Source organism: Erythrolamprus reginae, chromosome 2, assembly GCF_031021105.1.
Source record: "Erythrolamprus reginae isolate rEryReg1 chromosome 2, rEryReg1.hap1, whole genome shotgun sequence".
Lineage (NCBI taxonomy): Eukaryota > Metazoa > Chordata > Lepidosauria > Squamata > Dipsadidae > Erythrolamprus > Erythrolamprus reginae.
Window position 1 is genome coordinate 171,145,059 of NC_091951.1, and position 19,769 is coordinate 171,164,827.

Below are 19,769 nucleotides of genomic sequence, written 5' to 3' on the forward strand. Positions count from 1 at the left end.
ATAATATGTTAATAACGCAGAAAATATATTCAAGTGACATCAACATATTACATACATATAAATAAATTACCAGAACAGTGAAAATACACCAAATTAACAAAATATTATTAATTTTGCCATCAACAATATTAGAAGCAGCAATAAGATGGCACAAAGGATAAAGGCAAAATACTCCTGCATCACACTAGAAAAATATTTGTTTTCACAATAATACCAATAAATAACAGGTAACCAGAAGATAAATTATGCGCAATAATGTTTAAAACTATACGTAAACTCCACCATAGGTGTAAAAAGCACAGTGCAAGAAAAAAGTAGAGAAAGAGGAGGGAAGAACAAAAAAACCCCTTCCCTCTTCTTCTCATTAACTTCTCCAACTATCTCCTTATAGCATTTTCCAAAGTTTGCAAAATTTTAAAATTGCTTTATAAAAAAGAACATACCCTCATGTATCATCAAATCCATATTATGAAGCAAATGTACCTGCCATTGAGTTCCATAACTTAATATATTTAAGCTTTTAAATGTGTAATGTATAGTCTCTTAACAAATAACATGTCTGTGGGTGGCTCTAAGAACAACACCTTTTCTTTCTCTTTTCTTCTTTTCCTAGGATGTTATCATATCTATTAAGCATACGGCGAGACATTACTGTGTATGCATTTAACATAATTTAGAAGGTAAAATGTAAAATAACCAACTCCCACTTCAGATCTTCTCAGCACAAGTCTCAAAATATGATGAAGTTGTTAGTTTTTGAAAAATCCTTAGTACCCGGCTTCTCCTTTGCATATTCAAACCTTCCCACTTCCCACAATGCTTGCTTCTCGAATCCAGGATGGTGTTTGCTTCTCAAATCTAAAATGGCGATATGGCTGCAAAAAACATGTCAACTCCAAAGCAACACATCTTTTCCTCACACTTAGAAGGGAACAATTTCGGAAAAAATCTAACACCATAATGAAAATGTATACCAAATTAGCTCTGATCCAAACTTCATCTTTAACAGCTCTGAAGCTCTTCAGGCAGAATAGAGAAAATTAGGCATTTTTGCTGATCTGTGCTCTTGCCTGGTCCTGATTGTAACAATTTTGCAACTGAATCCAATTAGCTTCCTTAGCACGCCAACTCACCAGCACACCATTCAATCGCTGGGCCCCCCTAATTTTTCAATTTGGCCGGGCCCCTGACGCCACTACCGCTAATACTGCCCTATCGGCGGCCCTGATCCTTTATAAGAACAGGCTAAAGGTCCTTTGTATTTCCAGGCAGAAGAAAATGTTAAAGAGTTTTTGCAGCGTGACTAGTACGGTATTATGAGATAAACCCCGGACCAAAAACACAGCACACAGAGCCTTTAGATAATCTATATAAATAAAAATGTAAATGTCCATTTATTCAAAATCTTAAATCTGCTAAAGTTCTTCACCAATTGCTTTGAAATTTTGACACAACGTTGCATTCTAATATGAGCATGTTTTTATATACCTACTATTATATAGATGTCACACCTGTGACAGATAAAAACAGCAATTAAGCTGTATGGTGAATTCTTTCCTTTTGCATACATGAACGAAGGACCTGTCGTCTTAATTAGATTGATTCTGGCAGCAATTCGATCCCAAAATGACATAGCCTTGGCTCTTGCATCATCCAGAATAGCTGATTGCTTCTCACATGGACAATTATATGTTGCATGTTCTAGAGTTGGCAAACCAGATTGAGCCACAGCAACGCATGGTTGGGTACAGCTAGTTAATAACACAGCTAAATATATACAAAAGTATATGTGGTTAAATACCTTATCATACAGCTATTGATACATGGAAAAGAGCACAGGGAATATAACCATGAGAGAACATGAAATGCCCTCTAATGGCTGCTCTGCTGCCTCATTCCCATTGCATCGGGTTCCTGTTGCCTCAGTTTACAACGTCTTGTTAGCTTCCACCTATTAAATCTACATACCCTGGCAGAAAAAATGTCCCCCCAGTCTTTAGCATAGTTTACTTCCATGAATTCTTTTGAGAAGGAAATTCATTGTGCTTAATTCCTTTCTACGGTGCTACGTTCTGTAGATCATGATAATTATCTTTTGGACTGCTAGTAGGGACCTGGGGATAAAGTGGATGCCTGTACCCATATGTGTGTTATGTAAACCATCAACTCAGTTAATAAAAATGAATGTCAGCGTTCTAAATAGTATCTGAGAAATAAACCAAGTCCCAGTCCAATTTTCTCAATCAGAGCTTGATTTATTAACAGAACCATGTTAGCTACGCCATTGTCATTCTGATTCTGAATCCTTCCCAGAATCCCACCTAGGTTAAGGTTCATCTTACATTCCCCACACCTACAAGTTCATCACGAGAGCCAGTCTGTGTGCAGGGGCTTATCAACTTCCTCTTCTCTTCAGTTGAGGCAGAACAAACGGTGGCCTTGGCTTGGAGAAAGGAATCTTTGGTTGTGTCTAGTAACTTTCCCCTCTGACTACTCACTACCCCTCCCATCCCCCCTTATGTTGTGTCAGGCTGAACTCTCTAACTCCACATGAAGACTTCGGTTTGACAATGAAACTGGTAGAGCTAAGAATAAAGTTCTTGCTTAATTTGGATATGCTCAGGGGTTTGGTTTTGGGTTTTTTTTGGGGGGTGGGGAGAAGTCTGCAAAGCCTTAGGACTATAGTGTTCTCAGAGGAGAAGCCAGATTGGCTCTGGACCTTCTAAGATGGTATTTCCTGCAAGACGTAGCCATAGGGTTTGCTCATTTTACAAACTTTGGCATTAGGTGCTAGGGCTATACATTCAAAGACACACAAGCACACACACGGCTATGGACCTTACTGGAAGAGCAAAAATCCTGCCTTGCCCATGGAAAAAGGAAAATCAGTTATTAAAAAGTTAGGATACCTGTAAGTCTCTAAAAAGTCACAGGACTGAAAGAGAAAACATTTTAGTGTTTTCCCAGGGGCCATTTTGTTACCTTTTCAATTGCTAAAGCATCTCATCCTTGACCATGGAACTCTGTGTTACGGTTCCATTACACCTGTGCATATATGAAGGAAGTAGGTCAGCAAGCGTCGTATTGCCTCTGTACAAATCGATGGTGAGACCACACTTGGAGTACTGTGCACAATTCTGGACACCGCACCTCAAGAAGGATATAATGGAACGGGATAAGGTGCAAAAAAGGGCAACAAGAATGATAAAGGAAATGGAGCCCCTCCCTTATGAAATCAGGTTGCAATGCCTTGGTCTCTTCAGCCTTGAAAGATGGCGTTTAAGGGGTGACTTGATCGAAGTGTATAAAATCACGCATGGATGAGAAAAGGTGGATAGAGAAAAATTATTTTCTCTATCACACAATACTAGGACAAGGGAGCACTCCCTGAAGCTCATAGGTAAGAAAGTGAGGACAAATCAAGGGAAATATTTCTTCACCCAGAGGGTCGTTGGTTTGTGGAATTCACTTCCAGAAGAGGTCGTGACAGCTGTCAGCCTTGATAGCTTCAAGGCAGGATTAGACAGATTCATGGATGCCAAGTGTATCGGTGGTTATTGAAACGGATGTCCATGTGCCGCCTCTAAATTGGTTGAGGCAGGCAGGATTCCCTTGAGTACCATTTGTTGAGGGTCAGGGGAAAGGGAGGGTCTTGCCTTCTCTTTCTGCTCCAGATCCCCAAGGGCAATTGATGGGTCACTGTGTGACACAGAATGCTGGACTTGATGGGCTTTGGCCTGATTCAGCATGGCTCTTCTTATGTTCTTAAGTAAAAAGAAAGGATTGCAAATGGAATTGAAAGAAGCTTTGAGTTTCACAGGTACAAAATTAAGTAATAAGAGTAGGGAAGGATTCACCTTGCTCAGGAGCAGCTGATGCGTGTGTTTCTGTCTGTACTTCTGATGATTTGGGCTTATATTTCCATCGTAAGCATTATGCAAATGGCACTTCATCCATAATAAGCTCTTCATGTATAATTCCCAGTTGTGCATGCAATTACGGACGCTATGCTGGAAGAACATGAATGGTTAAAATGAGATACATTTGCATGGTTAAAATGAGATACATTATTAAGAGTTGGAATAAAAATGAGGAACTGAATTCAGTGCCAAAAGCTATGTAGGAAACCAATAAAGCAGGGGAAAAAAGTATTTTATTACAGAATGTACAAAGGTATTTTTTGGTTCAGTGATCAAGGTACAGCACTATTTTTTACAAATATATACTGGTAGATATACAGTGGTACCTCTACTTAAGAACTTTTCTAGAGAAGAACCGGGTGTTCAAGATTTTTTTGCCTCTTCATAAGAACCATTTTCTATTTGAGAACCTGAGCTTGGAAAAATTTCCCAGGAAATTTGAGAGCGGCATGAAGGCCTGGGCAGTTTCCTGCCATTCCCCCTTTAATCCCGGCCATCTCGGGCTGTTCTGGGCTGCCAGAGGAGCCTTTCAGTGGTGCTTAAGGTAAAGGAGGCTTTGGCAATTTAGAGTGAACGAAGCATTTTCCTTTCTCTGGGCGCTTGGAGAGAGAATAAATCTCTGCCAGTGCCCAGAGAAAAGAAATGTTCCCTTCGCTCTGGGCAGCGACCATCCTCCCCCTCCTCTTCTTCTCCCTCCTCCTCCCACCACCCAAATTCCGAGCTTTTATTTCTTTCCTAATGGGTTTGCATGCATTATTTGCTTTTACATTGATTCCTATGGGAAAAATTGCTTCTACTTACAAATTTTTCTACTTAAGAACCTGGTCACAGAATGAATTAAGTTCTTAAGTAGAGGTACCACTGTATCTCAAAATATAATACCTCTCAAACTTTTTCAGTAGCTTGCTGTAAAAACAAGCTTTTTTATACTGCTCAGAAGGAATGCTACAATCAACATGTTTAAGTCTTTTGTGGATGAACCATTACAGAAGACTTGTGGAAGCCCTACTGTTGAGATGCACGTTTCATACTTGCCTAGGTCAGTAAACTTCTATTTCTAGAAGAGCCTTTTCTAGGCTAACAAACAGGAAAAGTTAAATGGGTAACAGCAGAGCAGTTTTCTTAACAAATGCTTTGTCATAGCTATTTTCTGCCGCATGAATCCCAGCGACCAGTTAGGTCCCACAGAGTTGGCCTTCTCCGGGTCCCGTCGACTAAGCAATGTCGTCTGGCGGGACCTAGGAGAAGAGCCTTCTCTGTGGCGGCCCCGACCCTCTGGAACCAGCTCCCCCCAGATATCACAGTTGCCTCCACCCTCCTTGCCTTTCGCAAGCTCCTTAAAACCCACCTCTGTCGTCAGGCATGGGGGAATTGAAATTTTCCCTTCCCCCTAGGCTTATAGAATTTATACATGGTATGCTTGTATGTATGAGTGGTTATTTAAATTGGGGTTTTAAAGATTATTTTTAATATTAGATTTGTTTATATTGTCTTTTTATATTGTTGTTAGCCGCCCCGAGTCTTCGGAGAGGGGCGGCATACAAATCTAATAAATACAAATACAAATACAAATTTTTATAGGATGGATGTAGGTTTTCCAGTCTAGTCTACTACCAGGAGATTTCCTGGTGGCATAGTCTTCTGACTAATCAGAATTTGGTCCTTTTTTGCTTCTGAATCCAGATACAGTTGGTTAGAAATAGCAGATTAAAGGCAGTTTAATCATAACTGCTAAATCTGCTACTTGGAATTCAAGTCCTTATGCGTGAGAACACCAGTCCCATGCCAAATTGCCTTCTGGATGCCAAAATACTTAAAGAAAATAAATGCATAAGGGAGACATTAAGCTAATGACAGCTGCTATTACTTCCAGCTCTACTGTGCTTGCTTTTGAATAAATCTGAAAAGCTAAGAGTGTACGGCATTTTCAGCCCACTAAGCTACTGTGAAAAAAAGGAATTTTGAGGGGGAAATAGCTAAAGTTCTTTTGTGTAGTCTATTTTACTGGAGCGCCTGTCTGAATCCTTGCAACTCAGGCTTTGCTAGCATTAATTACGACAAGAATGAGGTGTTTTTTTTAATGGCCATATTTAAGAGAGCCGCAGTGAGTCGTATGACAATACAGGGGAACAATATATGGGCAGGATTGATTTTGTTTTCTGCTTGAGACTTGGGCAAACTATTTAGTAGAGGGCCAGTGGCTTAATTTTCTGCAGTGATGAAGCATTCCCTGCCTCAAAGGGGCAATAAACCATGTCTCAGACTTGTGGTTCTGGTCAGAAGGAGCTGGGAAAGGGGCCTGAGGCCAAGAAGCCTTGAAGCTACAGAATGCTCAGATTTAGGTGTGAATGTTTTATTTTATTTATTTATTTTGTCCAATACACAATGAGGGTTTTAGTGGGTATATATCTATATACACATAGTAAAATACATGATGAAGGTTATAGAGGAGATACTCATAGTAAAATATATCTAAGGAATAATAGAAAAGAAGGTATAGTAATAGAACATATCAATGAAAGAATAGAAGAAGTGATATAGGAATAGAAGAAAGGTATAGGAGAGCAATAGGACGGGACGGAAGGCACTCTAGTGCACTTGTACTCGCCCCTTACTGACCTCTTAGGAATCTGGATATGTCAACCGTGGATAATCTAAGGGTAAAGTGTTGGGGGTTTGGGGATGACACTATGGAGTCTGGTAATGAGTTCCACGCTTCGACAACTCGGTTACTGAAGTCATATTTTTTACAGTCAAGTTTGGAGCGGTTAATATTAAGTTTAAATCTGTTGTGTGCTCTTGTGTTGTTGTGGTTGAAGCTGAAGTAGTCGCCGACAGGCAGGACGTTGCAGCATATGATCTTGTTTAAGGCGTCTTAGTTCTAAACTTTCTAGATGTCTTAATGTTTTCTCTCTTGAGGACTGAGAGGGAAGGGGATATCCAGCAACACCTAAAACATTTGGCTTCAGTGAGATTAAAGTCTAGCTAATGCATCCAGAGTCAGGAGCAGTGTTTTTCAATCTTGGCAACTTTAAGATGTATGGGCTTCAACTCCCAGAATTTCACAACCAGCATTTGAGGGGATTTAAAACCAAAGACCCTAAGCGTAGCAAGGTTCTTGGATTCTATTGGTGATGGGTTTTTTACCCTTTGAATCCATGGCAACATAACCCTAACCAGTTTGATGTTTGTTTGTTTGTTTATTATTTATTTACTTACTATTTATTTATTTATTTATTTATTTGGTTGGTTGGTTGGTTAGTTAGTTGGGCTTGTAGGCCACCCTTCTCCACAGGGACTCAGGGCGACTTACATAATAAAATCAATACAAAGTAAAAAAAAAAAAAAAAAACCAAGTACAGTGTTCCCTTGACTTTTGCGGGTCCGACATTCGTGAAAAGTCTATACCACGGTTTTTTTAAAAAAAATTAATTAAAAAATACTTTGTGGTTTTTTCTCTATACCACGATTTTTCCCGCCCGATGATGTCATATGTCATCGCCAAACTTTCGTCCGCCTTTAATAAATATTTTTTTAAATAAACTTTAATAAATAAATATGGTGAGTAATAATCTAAATGGTTGCTAAGGGAATGGGAAATTGTAATTTAGGGGTTTAAAGTGTGAAGGGAAGGGTTGTGATACTGTTCATAGCCAAAAAGAGTGTATTTACTTCTGCATTTCTACTTCGCGGAAATTTGACTTTCGCGGGCAGTCTTGGAACGCATCCCTGTGAAAGTCAAGGGAACACTGTATAAACCAAGACTAAAATACGAACAATTTAAAAACCATTCAACTAGATTCATTCAAAACACCATTATATCATCAGCCGGAACAAGGTATCAATGCTCAATAGCCCCAGGTCTGCTGGCAAAGGTGCATATTCAGAACCTTTCAAGAAGCCAGGAGAGTGGGGGCGGTATGAATCTCTGGGGGGGGGAGTTGGTTCCAAAGGACCGGAGCAGCCACAGAGAAGGCCCTTCCCCCAGGCCCCACCAGATGACATTGCTCGTCTGACGGGACCTGGAGAAGGCCAACTCTGTGGGATCTAACCGGCCGCTGAGATATATGGGGCAAGGGATGGTCCCATAAGTAATCTGGTCCTAAGCCATGTAGGGCTTTATAGGTAATAACCAACACTTTAAATTGCATCCGGAGACTAATTGGTAACTAATGTTGCATCCAAATAGGATTTTTCCACATGTTTTACACAGAAGAAAATGTGTGGGATTTGAAATACGAGAGGTCTCCTAAGCATAATGACCATCTCTGCATCTCATGGTAATGTATATCTTACTTTCTGAATTCATGGAGGCCTAACACTAAACCTACATCCAACTAGGTTGTTTTCCCCCCCATGTATTTTCCATGTATGGAAAGGCAACGAAACCAGAGGGATTGGAAATCAAGAGCCTTCCTAGGCATGGCTGGCTGAGGAATTCTGGGATTTGAAGTCTCACACATCTTTAAAAGTTACCAAGGTTGAAAAACAGGTGTTTAAATGCACTGCAAGACAAAGAGTCAACCTTGTTGGGGAATCTGTCTGGACTACAGCTGGCTTATGCCACACCTCGACCACTAGATGGCACTCAAGGACATCTGCTTCCCTGTCCCTCCTTTGTGATTGCTCTTCTGATTAAAAAAAACCATCCTCTAAAGTAAACCAGAGCTCTTCAAACTTGGCAATTTTAAGACTTGTGGACTTCAACTCCCAGAATTCTCCAGCCAACACTGGGAGTTGAAGTCTACAAGTTGCCAACTTTGGGGACCTCCTGCTCAAAATGGTGGGAAACTGAGCTGTCCACTGTAAGCAATCATGATATGAAATGCTTCTATGTGGCGGAAGTTACTTAACCTCAACTAAGCAACTTAAACCTGATACTGAAGTAACTTCTTTTTTTAAAGAAAATATATTTATTGAAGATAAATAGGAGAGGGGATACATAAAATAAAAGGACTGTGCAAATGTTGATACAAATGTATATGAGTTTTGAGTATACAGTACAGCTGTAAGTCAAAACACACACACACACACACACACACATATACAGTATATGGAAAGAAAGCTAAAGAGAAAGTGGGAGAAGGAAGTAACTTCTATTAGAGCCTGATTCCAAGAATTTCCATAGCTCTAGTATTTATTGATTTTCAAGGAAAGAATTAATACCTGTATCCCTACTGGGCCATTAATCAGATTTAATAAATCAAGAATAAATAACAGTGATGAGGGGGGAATCACAGGAGAAAGCATAATCATAGAACCCCCAACACTTTACCCTTAGATTATCTACGGTTGACCTATCCAGATTCCTAAGAGGTCAGTAAGGGGCGAGTACAAGTGCACTAGAGTGCCTTCCGTCCCCTGTCCTATTGCTCTCCTATATCTCCTATTCCTTTCTTCTATTCCTATATCTCTTCTTTTATCCTTTCATTGATATGTTCTATTACTATATCTTCTTTTCTATTCTTTCATAGATATATTTTACTATGAGTATCTCCTCTATAACCTTCATCATGTATTTTACTATGTGTATATACAGCATATATATATATATATATATATATGTTAAATGTTTATAGCTGGAATTTTATATATATATATATATATATATACACACACACACACACACACACACACACACACACACGGTATATATACCCGTGAAAATCTACGAAAAAATATGTATGTATGTATGTATGTATGTATGTATGTATGTATGTATGTATATACCCACTAAAACTCTCATTGTGTATTGGACAAAATAAATAAATAAATAAATAAATAAATAAATAAATAAATAAATAAATAAATAGAGAATACTTCAGCTGTCACTCACTGAAAAAGTCATCAAGGTTAAGTGAGATCTTCTGAAGAATTCTGGGAGTTGGAGTCCACAAGTCTTAAAAGTTGCCAAGTTTGAGTCTAAACTTATCTTTATCAAAGTATTTGCAACTCAATTATGGGAGTTTACACTGTGGTAGTAAAAAATTTGGTAGCCCTTCACTGAACACCCCCCCCCCAAGCAGGAAAACCTACATTTTTTCTTCAATTCGTCATTAAACGAACCCGCTTGTTCCCTTGTTAGTATGTACTGGAGGAAGGTCTTATCCTCCAATCCAGGAGAAGGGATGTACCTCCTGCGATCAAGGTCGCGCGTTAAGGAGCCACGCCGGTTGAAATGAGAAAAACCCCTTGGAGAAAAAACAACCATATCGCACCGGATAGCATAAGGAACTTTGATGGCGGCACAAGGGCGCCCTCTAGTGCCTTGCTTAAAATGAGCGGAAGGATAGAATTAGGAAGAAGGAAGCTTTCGGATCCAGCCGGCGCCAGAGGTATTCTGGAATATGGATGACTATATGGATTCGCCTAAGATGGATCTTCCCTCAAGTCCAGACTCCTGGCAGAGCTACAGGCTTGGCTCATACGCGCCTCCCCGGCGATGAATCCCTAGGCAGGGCAGAAAAGCCGAGCCAGCGGGCATCGATCCGGCCACAGAGCGCCGCTGGGGGATTGTTTTAGTTTAGAGGCTGGTTCCAGCCGCAACACAGCCCTTACTTAACAGGCGCCGATCCTGCCGGGGGTGTGGCTGAAGGGGGGGGGGATTTGCAATCCCTGGGGCAGGAAAAGATCACCCGATTTCTAAATGAGGACCCCGACCAAGGATTTGTATTTTGTACTTGGGAAATGGTGGCTTTGAAAATTGCGCCTAATGTGTGTTCCAATGTTACTATCACCCATGGGGTAAAGTACATCATGGCTTTGAATTTGATGTAACATGGGGGATGACGTGATTTTTGTTCCAGGGTTGTTAAGGATCTGAAATACTGGTAAGAACAATATAGAAGTTAAAATTTAAAAGATGCAGATTATGGGTAGGGCGGTTATGATTAATGAAGGGAAAAGCAGTCTGTTCATGCTCTGAAGCCTCAACGTTTGAATGGCTTGATGCAGCTTCAGTCTGAATTCTGCAGTTAAGAGGTTTAGAGACTGGGAGAACGCAGAAACTTAGGCAAACTTAGGCATTCATAGGCATAAACCTGACCTGCAAGAGTTGAATACTGGCTGGGTTAAATACCCTCAAACTGACTGGTGATTTTCAGTGTTAAAGGTTGACTTGAAGGACTAGCATTGCAGAATGAGATGGAAGCAACTGAAAAAGGGCTGGAGCTTGTGGACCAGTAACATGAAGGATCCCAATGTCTTGGTTTCTTCTTCGGATTGGACGGGACAGTCCTTGAATCAGCTGCAATGTCAATTCCAAAACCCAGCTTCTCAGCAAAGTAGTCATAACTGGGAATGGGGCAGAGAGAAAGAAAGAGAGAAAGAAAGAAGGATTCAAAGATCCAAGGGATGTCACCCTGTCCACCAGTTTTGCATCATCTGAAGAAGAAAGGACAATGTATCCCACTCTGATCTCGGTGTGGAAGGATTTTCTGGCCCATTTCCCTTGAATCTCAATCTTGCAATAGAAGTGGGTTGCTCCAGTTCGGACTGATTCCATAGGACCAGTAGCAGGATTTCCTCCCTGCTTGCCGAACTGGGAGCAATGGCTGCTGGCTGGCCATGCCCCTGAACAGTCACTCTCCGAAGCGCTGGAGGCACTGCCATGTTTTTGGCTTTTGTGCACATGTAGAAGCTGGGTTTTCGGAACTACACATGCGCCTATGTGCGCATGGAGCATGGGAGCAAGCAAACCAGTGGCGAAGTAAGTTAGAAACCATCCCACAAATTAGGTCCCAGAGAGTTGGCCTTCTCCGGGTCCCGTCGACTAAACAATGTCATTTGGCGGGTCCCAGGGGAAGAGCCTTCTCTGTGGCGGCCCCGACTCTCTGGAACCAGCTCCCTCCGGAGATTAGAACTTCCCCCACCCTCCTTGCCTTCCTTAAACTCCTTAAAACCCACCTTTGCCGCCAGGCATGGGGGAATTGAGATATCTCCCCCAGGCCTATATAATCTATGTATGGTATGTCTGTATGTATGTCTGATTAATAATGGGGTTTTAAAAATGTTTTTAAATTATTAGATTTGTTATGAATTGTTCTATTGCTGTTGTGAGCCGCCCCGAGTCTATGCAGAGGGGCGGCATACAAATCTAATAAATAATTAAATAAATAATTAAATAAATAAATAAATAAAATCCCTGCCTTTGCGGGTTAGTTTGTTCTTTGGTATTTTCCTGGAAGAAGAACTTTAGTTCTTCTTTCATTTTTGTTTAAACTCTTTGTGTTTCAAAATTGCCATTTTAAATGTCCCTCTATTTTCTTTTTTCTTTCCCTTCCAGATTATTCCTACCACATTATGATCTGTATCCAGATTTGTTTCAATCTCAATATTCTCAAATTGCATGTTCATTTCGGTTGTTGTCCACAGCACGTCAAGCCTCGACCAATAAATATTTGAATAATATGTAAACTTTTTTTGTCATGGGTTTCTTTCCCTCCAGCTATCTCTGACAAAATAATAAAAAAAAGAATTTGGGAGTGCTCTTCTGTTCTTCTGTTTTGTTTTTTATTTTCATCATTTTTATAATCAAGTTCCTATTGAGTGGTAAATCAATGCTTGGGGATTAGTAAGATGTGATTGTAAACATGGCACCAACATTTTAAGCCAGAAGTTAGAAAAACTTTGGGAAGCAAAATGCAGCCTATGAATGAAGGAATAAATAAAATAACACGAGAAGGTGTGACTTCCAGTTCCTCGCAAGATATATATCTCTTGACTTGCTTAAATAACAGGTGTTTCATTTCCACGAATGCACTACATTTGATCAGAATGTAGGTTTTTCTACACAATCACATTAATTCTATCAGATATGAAAAAAGTGAATCCCTTCTCCAGTATTTTACTACGGAGAAGTCATCGGGTGTGCCCAAGCCCAAACAAAAGCTTGAACCAGACCAAAGTTGGGTGTTATTGATATGTACAAGGGACCAAAATCTGGACCTTCAAGCTAAAGTTCATATCCTTAGTCTGATTCTTTAGATTTCCAGATCCTATGGGAAACTGCCCATAGAACTGCCTCAGAGTACCATATGGGAGGGGGTGTCAAAATGGTGTCTGTGATGGTACAATAGTGTATATAGTGATGGTACAATAGTGTATATAGTGATGGTACAATAGTGTGCGTGTGTATACATGCATGATACACACAAAGCACCAGCAGAGCTTTGATTACATTGTCATGGGCACAATCTTGATTCCCCCCATCCATATTTTGTAGACACCCCTGAAGGTAATATTGGCTCAGGTGCTCAGTCTTGAGCAATCTCAGGGTCCATTCACCCCCCCCCCCACACACAGTTGTCGTGAATTGTGTAGTTCCATATCACAAGTGTGTGTGTGTATGTGAGAGTTTCTTCATTATATTCCCTTTAGGATAACTCCCTCCCTCGCCCGCCCACCCCAATGCAATTTGAGACAACCAATATGTTTTATTTCCTGCAGGGAAATACAATATACTGCCCACCACCATCACCGCTACCCTCTTCCCCCTGATTTTATTTTGTGTTTTTAAATTGATGGGGGTCGGCACGAGAGCTTTCGTTTCCTGCTTCTAAAGAGGCAGCCTTTGCAAATGAATACAAATGGGGATTTTGCTTGATTCAGCATCCGGCCTTTAGCCAAGGCCATTTTCCCTTGGCTGGTCTGGCTGCAGATGATCCATTAAGTCTGAAAATCGATGCCGCGTGGCATTTCACTGCTGTTTCGGCCTGCCGCTCGGCCTCTCTCTCTTTTTTCCATCCTCTCAAGCCCTTGAGTTGCGCCCTGGGAACAGTTCAAGGCAGGATATTCAATTGTCTGGCTTTCCTGTTAGCGGCCTGGCGCAGGCCTCAGGCCTGGGGGGTGGGTGGGTGGGTTGGTGGGAGGCAGGGGAGAAGCGCATGGGGCCAAGGGAGAGGTCAGGCAGAGAAGGACGGCTCCAAAGGAAAAAGAGTGCCCCCCTTTTTTTGCTGAGCTTAATTTCAGGAATGATTTATTTGTTATTTTATTTCCGTGGCCTGTCTCTGCAGCCTCATGTTGACCCCATTAGCATGATTGATCTTACACCAGTTCATAGCACTGTCAGCAGGATGAGGGGAGATTAGATTTAATTGGAATTAATTTAATTAGAATTTGATGCCTCTAACTGTATGACGCTTTTTTAAAAAGACAAAACAAAACTAGAGCACGATCGAGCCTGCAGTGTATTACGGAAAGGGCCCTTTGTATGTTATTTATTATTTATTATTATTATTTATTATATTTGTATGCCACCCCTCTCCGTAGATGTATGTGTGGGTTCAGATGTTCTGCTCAGAGCATCATGGTTTATTTGTTTGGATAACCTCAGATAAGGCCAGGCAATGAGCTAGGATGCAACGTGTTTAACTATCATTTGAATCTTCAGAGCCTAGTATCAGGGTCTGTAGCACCTGAGATAAATTGTGGCTGAGGCCGCATCACAGTCACAGCATGGCGTATTTCTGAGCGTGGTAATATAGAACTGGAATGGCCTGAGTTCAAATCCCTCACTTTGGCTTTCAAAATAAACTGAGTGTTCTAGTCCCGCTTTAATTATTAAGGCTGGCTGGGTGACCTTGGGCCAGTCACACACTCAGTCACAGCCCAATCCACCTCACAGGATTATTTTTGTGAGGAAAGTAAGAGGAGAGATAGATGGATAGATAGATAGATAGATAGATAGATAGATAGATAGATAGATAGATAGATAGATATAGAGAGACAGGCAGACAGACAGACAGACAGACAGACAGACAGACAGACAGATAGAGATAGATAGAGTCTCCAGAGAGGGGTGACATACAAATCAAATCAAATCAAATCAAATCAAATCAATCAAATAGATAGATAGATAGATAGATAGATATAAAGATAAAATAAATAAGAGGATTTATTTATCCCCCCTTTATTATGATTACAAACCCAAAGTGGTAAACATATCTAATATTGCTTCTTCCTCCTATTTTTGCCCCCACAACAATCCTGTGAGGTAAACTGGGCTGAGAGAGAGTGACTGGCCCACGGTCACTCAGCCGGTTTTCATGGCTAAGGTGGGACTAGGAATCACAGTCTCCCCATTTCAGTGAATCCTATTAGGATTTTTGTAGCAAAGATGATATACTGTACACATAATGGAGTAAAATAGGTCCTGGCCTTATTTTAATACTTCTTGTGCTTTTGGGCTCCACTGCTGTGATAGTGCATCAGATTAAAGCAGTGATGGCGAGCCTATGGCACGCATGCCACAGGTGTCAGGCGGAGCCATATTGGAGGGCACGTGAGGCGTTGCCCTATGCCAGTTCCAGCATCTATGTGTGTGCAGGCCTGCTGAATTTTGGCCTTGGGAAAGGGCCTTTTGTCCTCTGGAGGCTTCAGGGAAGCTTCCCTGGAGGCCCAGTGCGCGTAAAACAGCGCAACGGGCAAACCGGAAGCCTGTTTTTTTGAACTTCCGGTTTGCCTGTTTGGCCATTTTTTCGCCATCCCAAGCTTCAGTGGGGCCTCTGCATATGCGCTGGGGCGGGTGTGGGTGTGCATGCACAGCGGACAATGCCGCGATGTGTGTGCATATGTGGGGGGAGGGAATGGGTGTGCGCGCGCTGGCACTCACACCCACACCCCCACCCCCTTTTGGCACATAAACTAAAACAGGTTTGCCATCACTGGATTAAAGACTTTGTTTGTACCCAAATTCTAGACAGCCTAATAATATTCCTGCCACTGATTGGGGAAGAGACCCTCCAGCTATTGTTTCTCACGGCTGCCCCAAAACTTTGTGCAAAACCCAGCCAAGTGAGTCCCTCGCCCGATGCTTCATTAATCTGCCGCACAAATCCTAGCGACCGGGTCCCGTCAACTAAGCAATGCCGTCTGGCGGGACCAAGGGGAAGAGCCTTCTCTGGCAGCCCCGGCTCTCTGGAATCATTAGAACTGACCCCACCCTCCTTGCCTTTCACAAGCTCCTAAAATCCCACCTATGTCGCCAGGCTTGGGGAAGTTGATATTCTCCGTAGTGACTATGATTTATGTATGGTTTGCTTGGGTTGTGTGATTAATTTTTATGATAAGGGTTTTAATCTGTTTTTAATATTGGATCTGTACATTGTGTATTGTGTTGTGAGCTGCCCTGAGTCTTCGGAGAGGGGCGGCATACAAATCTAATAAATTATTACTATTATTATTTGTTCTGTCGGGCTCTCTGGTACACTCCTGCCAAAAATTCACAGGTACAAATTTCAGACACACACACGTTTGAAAATTCAAAACAATGTTCTTTATAATGAAAATTCACATAAACTAAGCCCTCTTTTGGTATAGCAAAGAGCACTGGTCTCCAAACAAACTGGTAATTTGTACAAGTCCCTTATCAGTTCTGTGATACTTAGCTTGCAGCTGTGAGGTAATTCACAGTCCTTCTTCTTTCACAAAGTGAAACACACTTTGCTCTGGTTTAGTTTCAAATCAGCACACAAAAGGTCAAAGTCAGTAAAGCAGTCACGAAACACAATGATCAGATAATCCTCCACAATGGCCAAACCCACAGGCTGCTATTTATAGCAGCCTCACTAATTACCACAGCCCCACCCAACCACAGGTGGCCTCATTTTCTTTGATAATAATCTCTCAGTTGTTGTTGCCTATGCATCGCTCTCCGTATACGTGGCTGTATCATTAACTCTTGTTCTGAATCCAAGGAGGATCTAGATAATTGATCTCCTTCTGAGCTGTCTGCCCCACTCTCCTCCTCCCTGTCACTCATGTCTTCTTGGTCAGAGGAGCCTTCATCATCAGATTCCACTGGGGGCAAAACAGGCCTGCCGCATGTGGATGTCTCCCCCACATCCACGGTCCTTGGGGCAGGAGCAGGGCCAGAGCTAACCACAACAATTATTATTATTAATCACCATGCTTTGCCTCTGTTTTCAGTTCTGTGCCCTTGCAAATCACTTACGCTGCAAAAATGATTTCATTTACTAGGAAGTTAATCCCAGCCAGCACTGGCGACTGTCTGAGTAGAAGGCAGAAGGCTCTTATGATGCAGAGTTCTCCAGGTATTCTGATCTCCTTGACCAGCTTCGTTTTTAACAATCCCTCTTCCAGGCCTATTTCGTTCTGTTATTCCCCACGCCCTAAATGTATATTTGCCTAGATTTCTCCCCCCAGCAGATTTTATACACTGCATGTTGTTCCCTTTTCTCTCCGTGGCAAGATTGAGATTGTAAACTCTTCAGGAAAAGACTCCTATTTGCCCGTGTGTCTCTCTCTCTTATAGCTATCAGAGCATCGGTGGAACTAAGCCACTTTTAAAACATCTCCCCGTCAGCCTAGTCAGAACCATAATTGAATTACACATTTTCTGGCGAGACAGAACAGGATAATTGGCCAAGCTCTGCATTACAGCCATTCCGCCTGATGTATCACATCTACTGCATTTTTCCTCCTATGATGAGAGCTGCATGGTAGTTGCCATCCTGATCTTCACATTAGCAGGGCATTCATTTCATTTCATTTTATTGGATTTGTATGCCGCCCCTCTCCGCAGACTCGGGGTGGCTAACAACAGTAATAAAAACAATGTGCGACAATCCAATACTGAAAAACTAAAAGCCCTTATTTTAAAAACCAATCATACATACAACATACCATACATAAATTGTGGAAGCCGAGGGGGAAAGAATATCTTAATTCCCCCAAGCCTGACAACACAGGTGGGTTTTAAGAAGCTTGTGAAAGGCAAGAAGGGTGGGAGCTATTCTAATCTCTGGGGGGAGTTGGTTCCAGAGGGCCGGGGCCGCCACAGAGAAGGCTCTCCCCCTGGGTCCCGCCAAACGACATTGTTTAGTTGACGGGACCCAGAGGAGGCCAACCCTGTGGGACCTAATTGGTCGCTGGGATTCATGCGGCAGAAGGCGGTCCCGGAGATAACCTGGTCCGATGCCATGAAGGGCTTTATAGGTCATAACCAACACTTTGAATTGTGACCGGAAACTGATCGGCAACCAATGCAGACTGCGGAGTGTTGGTGTGACATGGGCATGTTTGGGAAAGGCCATGATTGCTCTCGCAGCTGCATTCTGCACGATCTGAAGTTTCCGAACACTTTTCAAAGGTAGCCCCATGTAGAGAGCATTACAGTAGTCGATTCATGTCGTTGTTTTAGTGCCAAAGGATTGAGATTGAGGCTATAGATGAGGAGGTATTGGGGGACACTTGATCAAAGTACATGCTGCAACAGTCTTTGCTCCAAACCAAAACCAGGCATCCACAAATCAATCAACTGGGTACTAAATCTCATACAGATATCCTATAGCACAGTGTTTCCCAACCTTGGCAACTTGAAGATATTTGGACTTCAACTCCCAGAATTCCCCAGCCAGCGAATGCTAGCTGGGGAATTCTGGGAGTTGAAGTCCAAATATCTTCAAGTTGCCAAGGTTGGGAAACACTGCTATAGCAGAAAAGCCATTGCAAGGGTAGAACTGATGGGTCTTAAGCCTGAATTGGTACCGTCATCAAATGTGACAAAAGTTGACATTTGGTGGAAAGAGCTTCCTTCCAAGTACAGTACATCTACAATTCAGGGGTGAAATCAGTGAAGAGCTACGGAATTTTTTTACTACCACACTGTGCGCGTGGCTTATGCAGGACGCCCTGCATTTTCTTTCAACATCTTTCTGTTCAAATAGGCTGCTCTGGGGTGGAGCTCTATTTTCACTACCCCACTGCATTCCCCCCATCCAGGCAATAGCACACTCCGGGTGAAATTCAAAATTTTTCCATACAGGTTCTGTGGCCGTGGCTTGGTAGGCGCGTAGAGCGAAGGATACTGCAAAATCCCCATTCCCACCCCAATCCTGGGGAAAGGATATTGCAAAATCCCCATTCCCACCCCACTCCTGGGGAAAGGATATTGCAAAATCCCCATTCCCACCCCACTCCTGGGGAAAGGATATTGCAAAATCCCCATTCCCACCCCACTCCTGGGGAAAGGATATTGCAAAATCCCCATTCCCACCCCACTCCTGGGGAAAGGATATTGCAAAATCCCCATTCCCACCCCACTCCTGGGGAAAGGATATTGCAAAATCCTCATTCCTACCCCACTCTGGGGCAGCCAGAGGTGGTCTTTGCCAGTTCTCCAAACTACCCAAAATTTCCTCTACTGGTTCTCCAGAACCTGTTAGAACCTACTGGACTCCACCCCTGATACAGTTATTGCAGGAATATACCAGCATTAGCTGTTTGTATCCACTGGTGAAGGTGTGAGAGAGTGTGAGCAACATGAGAACAAGAAGGGTTTTATCTTTTGCAGTTGTTTTCATCTCTGGCTGTCTACCACTGGCCTCAACCTTTCCTGCTGATCCAGGATTAGATCACCTGGGCTATGGTTGGCATTGCTAATGCTTTTTCAACTAAGGCCCATTAGATGTTAAAAGGAAAGTTACAGGGGTTTACAGGAAGAGTTAGCTAATTCTCATATTTCTCAACTTGCTGCATTGGGCTGTATCATCACCATCAATCCTGTCATAATCTAGACTGGTCTACCCTTCCTTGATCTACCTTGAGGTGATTTGAACAGCAGCGGTCCATCCCAAGCAACTTGGCTGTGTAGCCTGACAGATTTTGAAAAGCCCAAGTTGGTAGTCTGTTTTTGCTGCTGTTCTGTTTTGTTTTAATATACATGCTTTATGGTGCAGTGGAGCCCATATGCTATTGCTTTTGACTGCTAAAATCTGTATGTTTGGCTTTACACAAGAACAGATTTGTCTGGGGAGAAACAGGTTCAAACCTTCAGCCTGACACAAAATTCTCTAAAATTATGTAGGAACCAACTCTCTTGCTAACCTA

The 19,769-nt window shown here is 42.1% G+C and overlaps 1 protein-coding gene across 1 annotated transcript in view; it reads right to left on the bottom strand.

The window, feature by feature from the left end:
- LOC139161376 (tubulin alpha-1A chain) overlaps positions 1–19,769 on the bottom strand; it is a 237,294-nt gene that overhangs the window by 70,592 nt on the left and 146,933 nt on the right. The window lies entirely within an intron of this gene.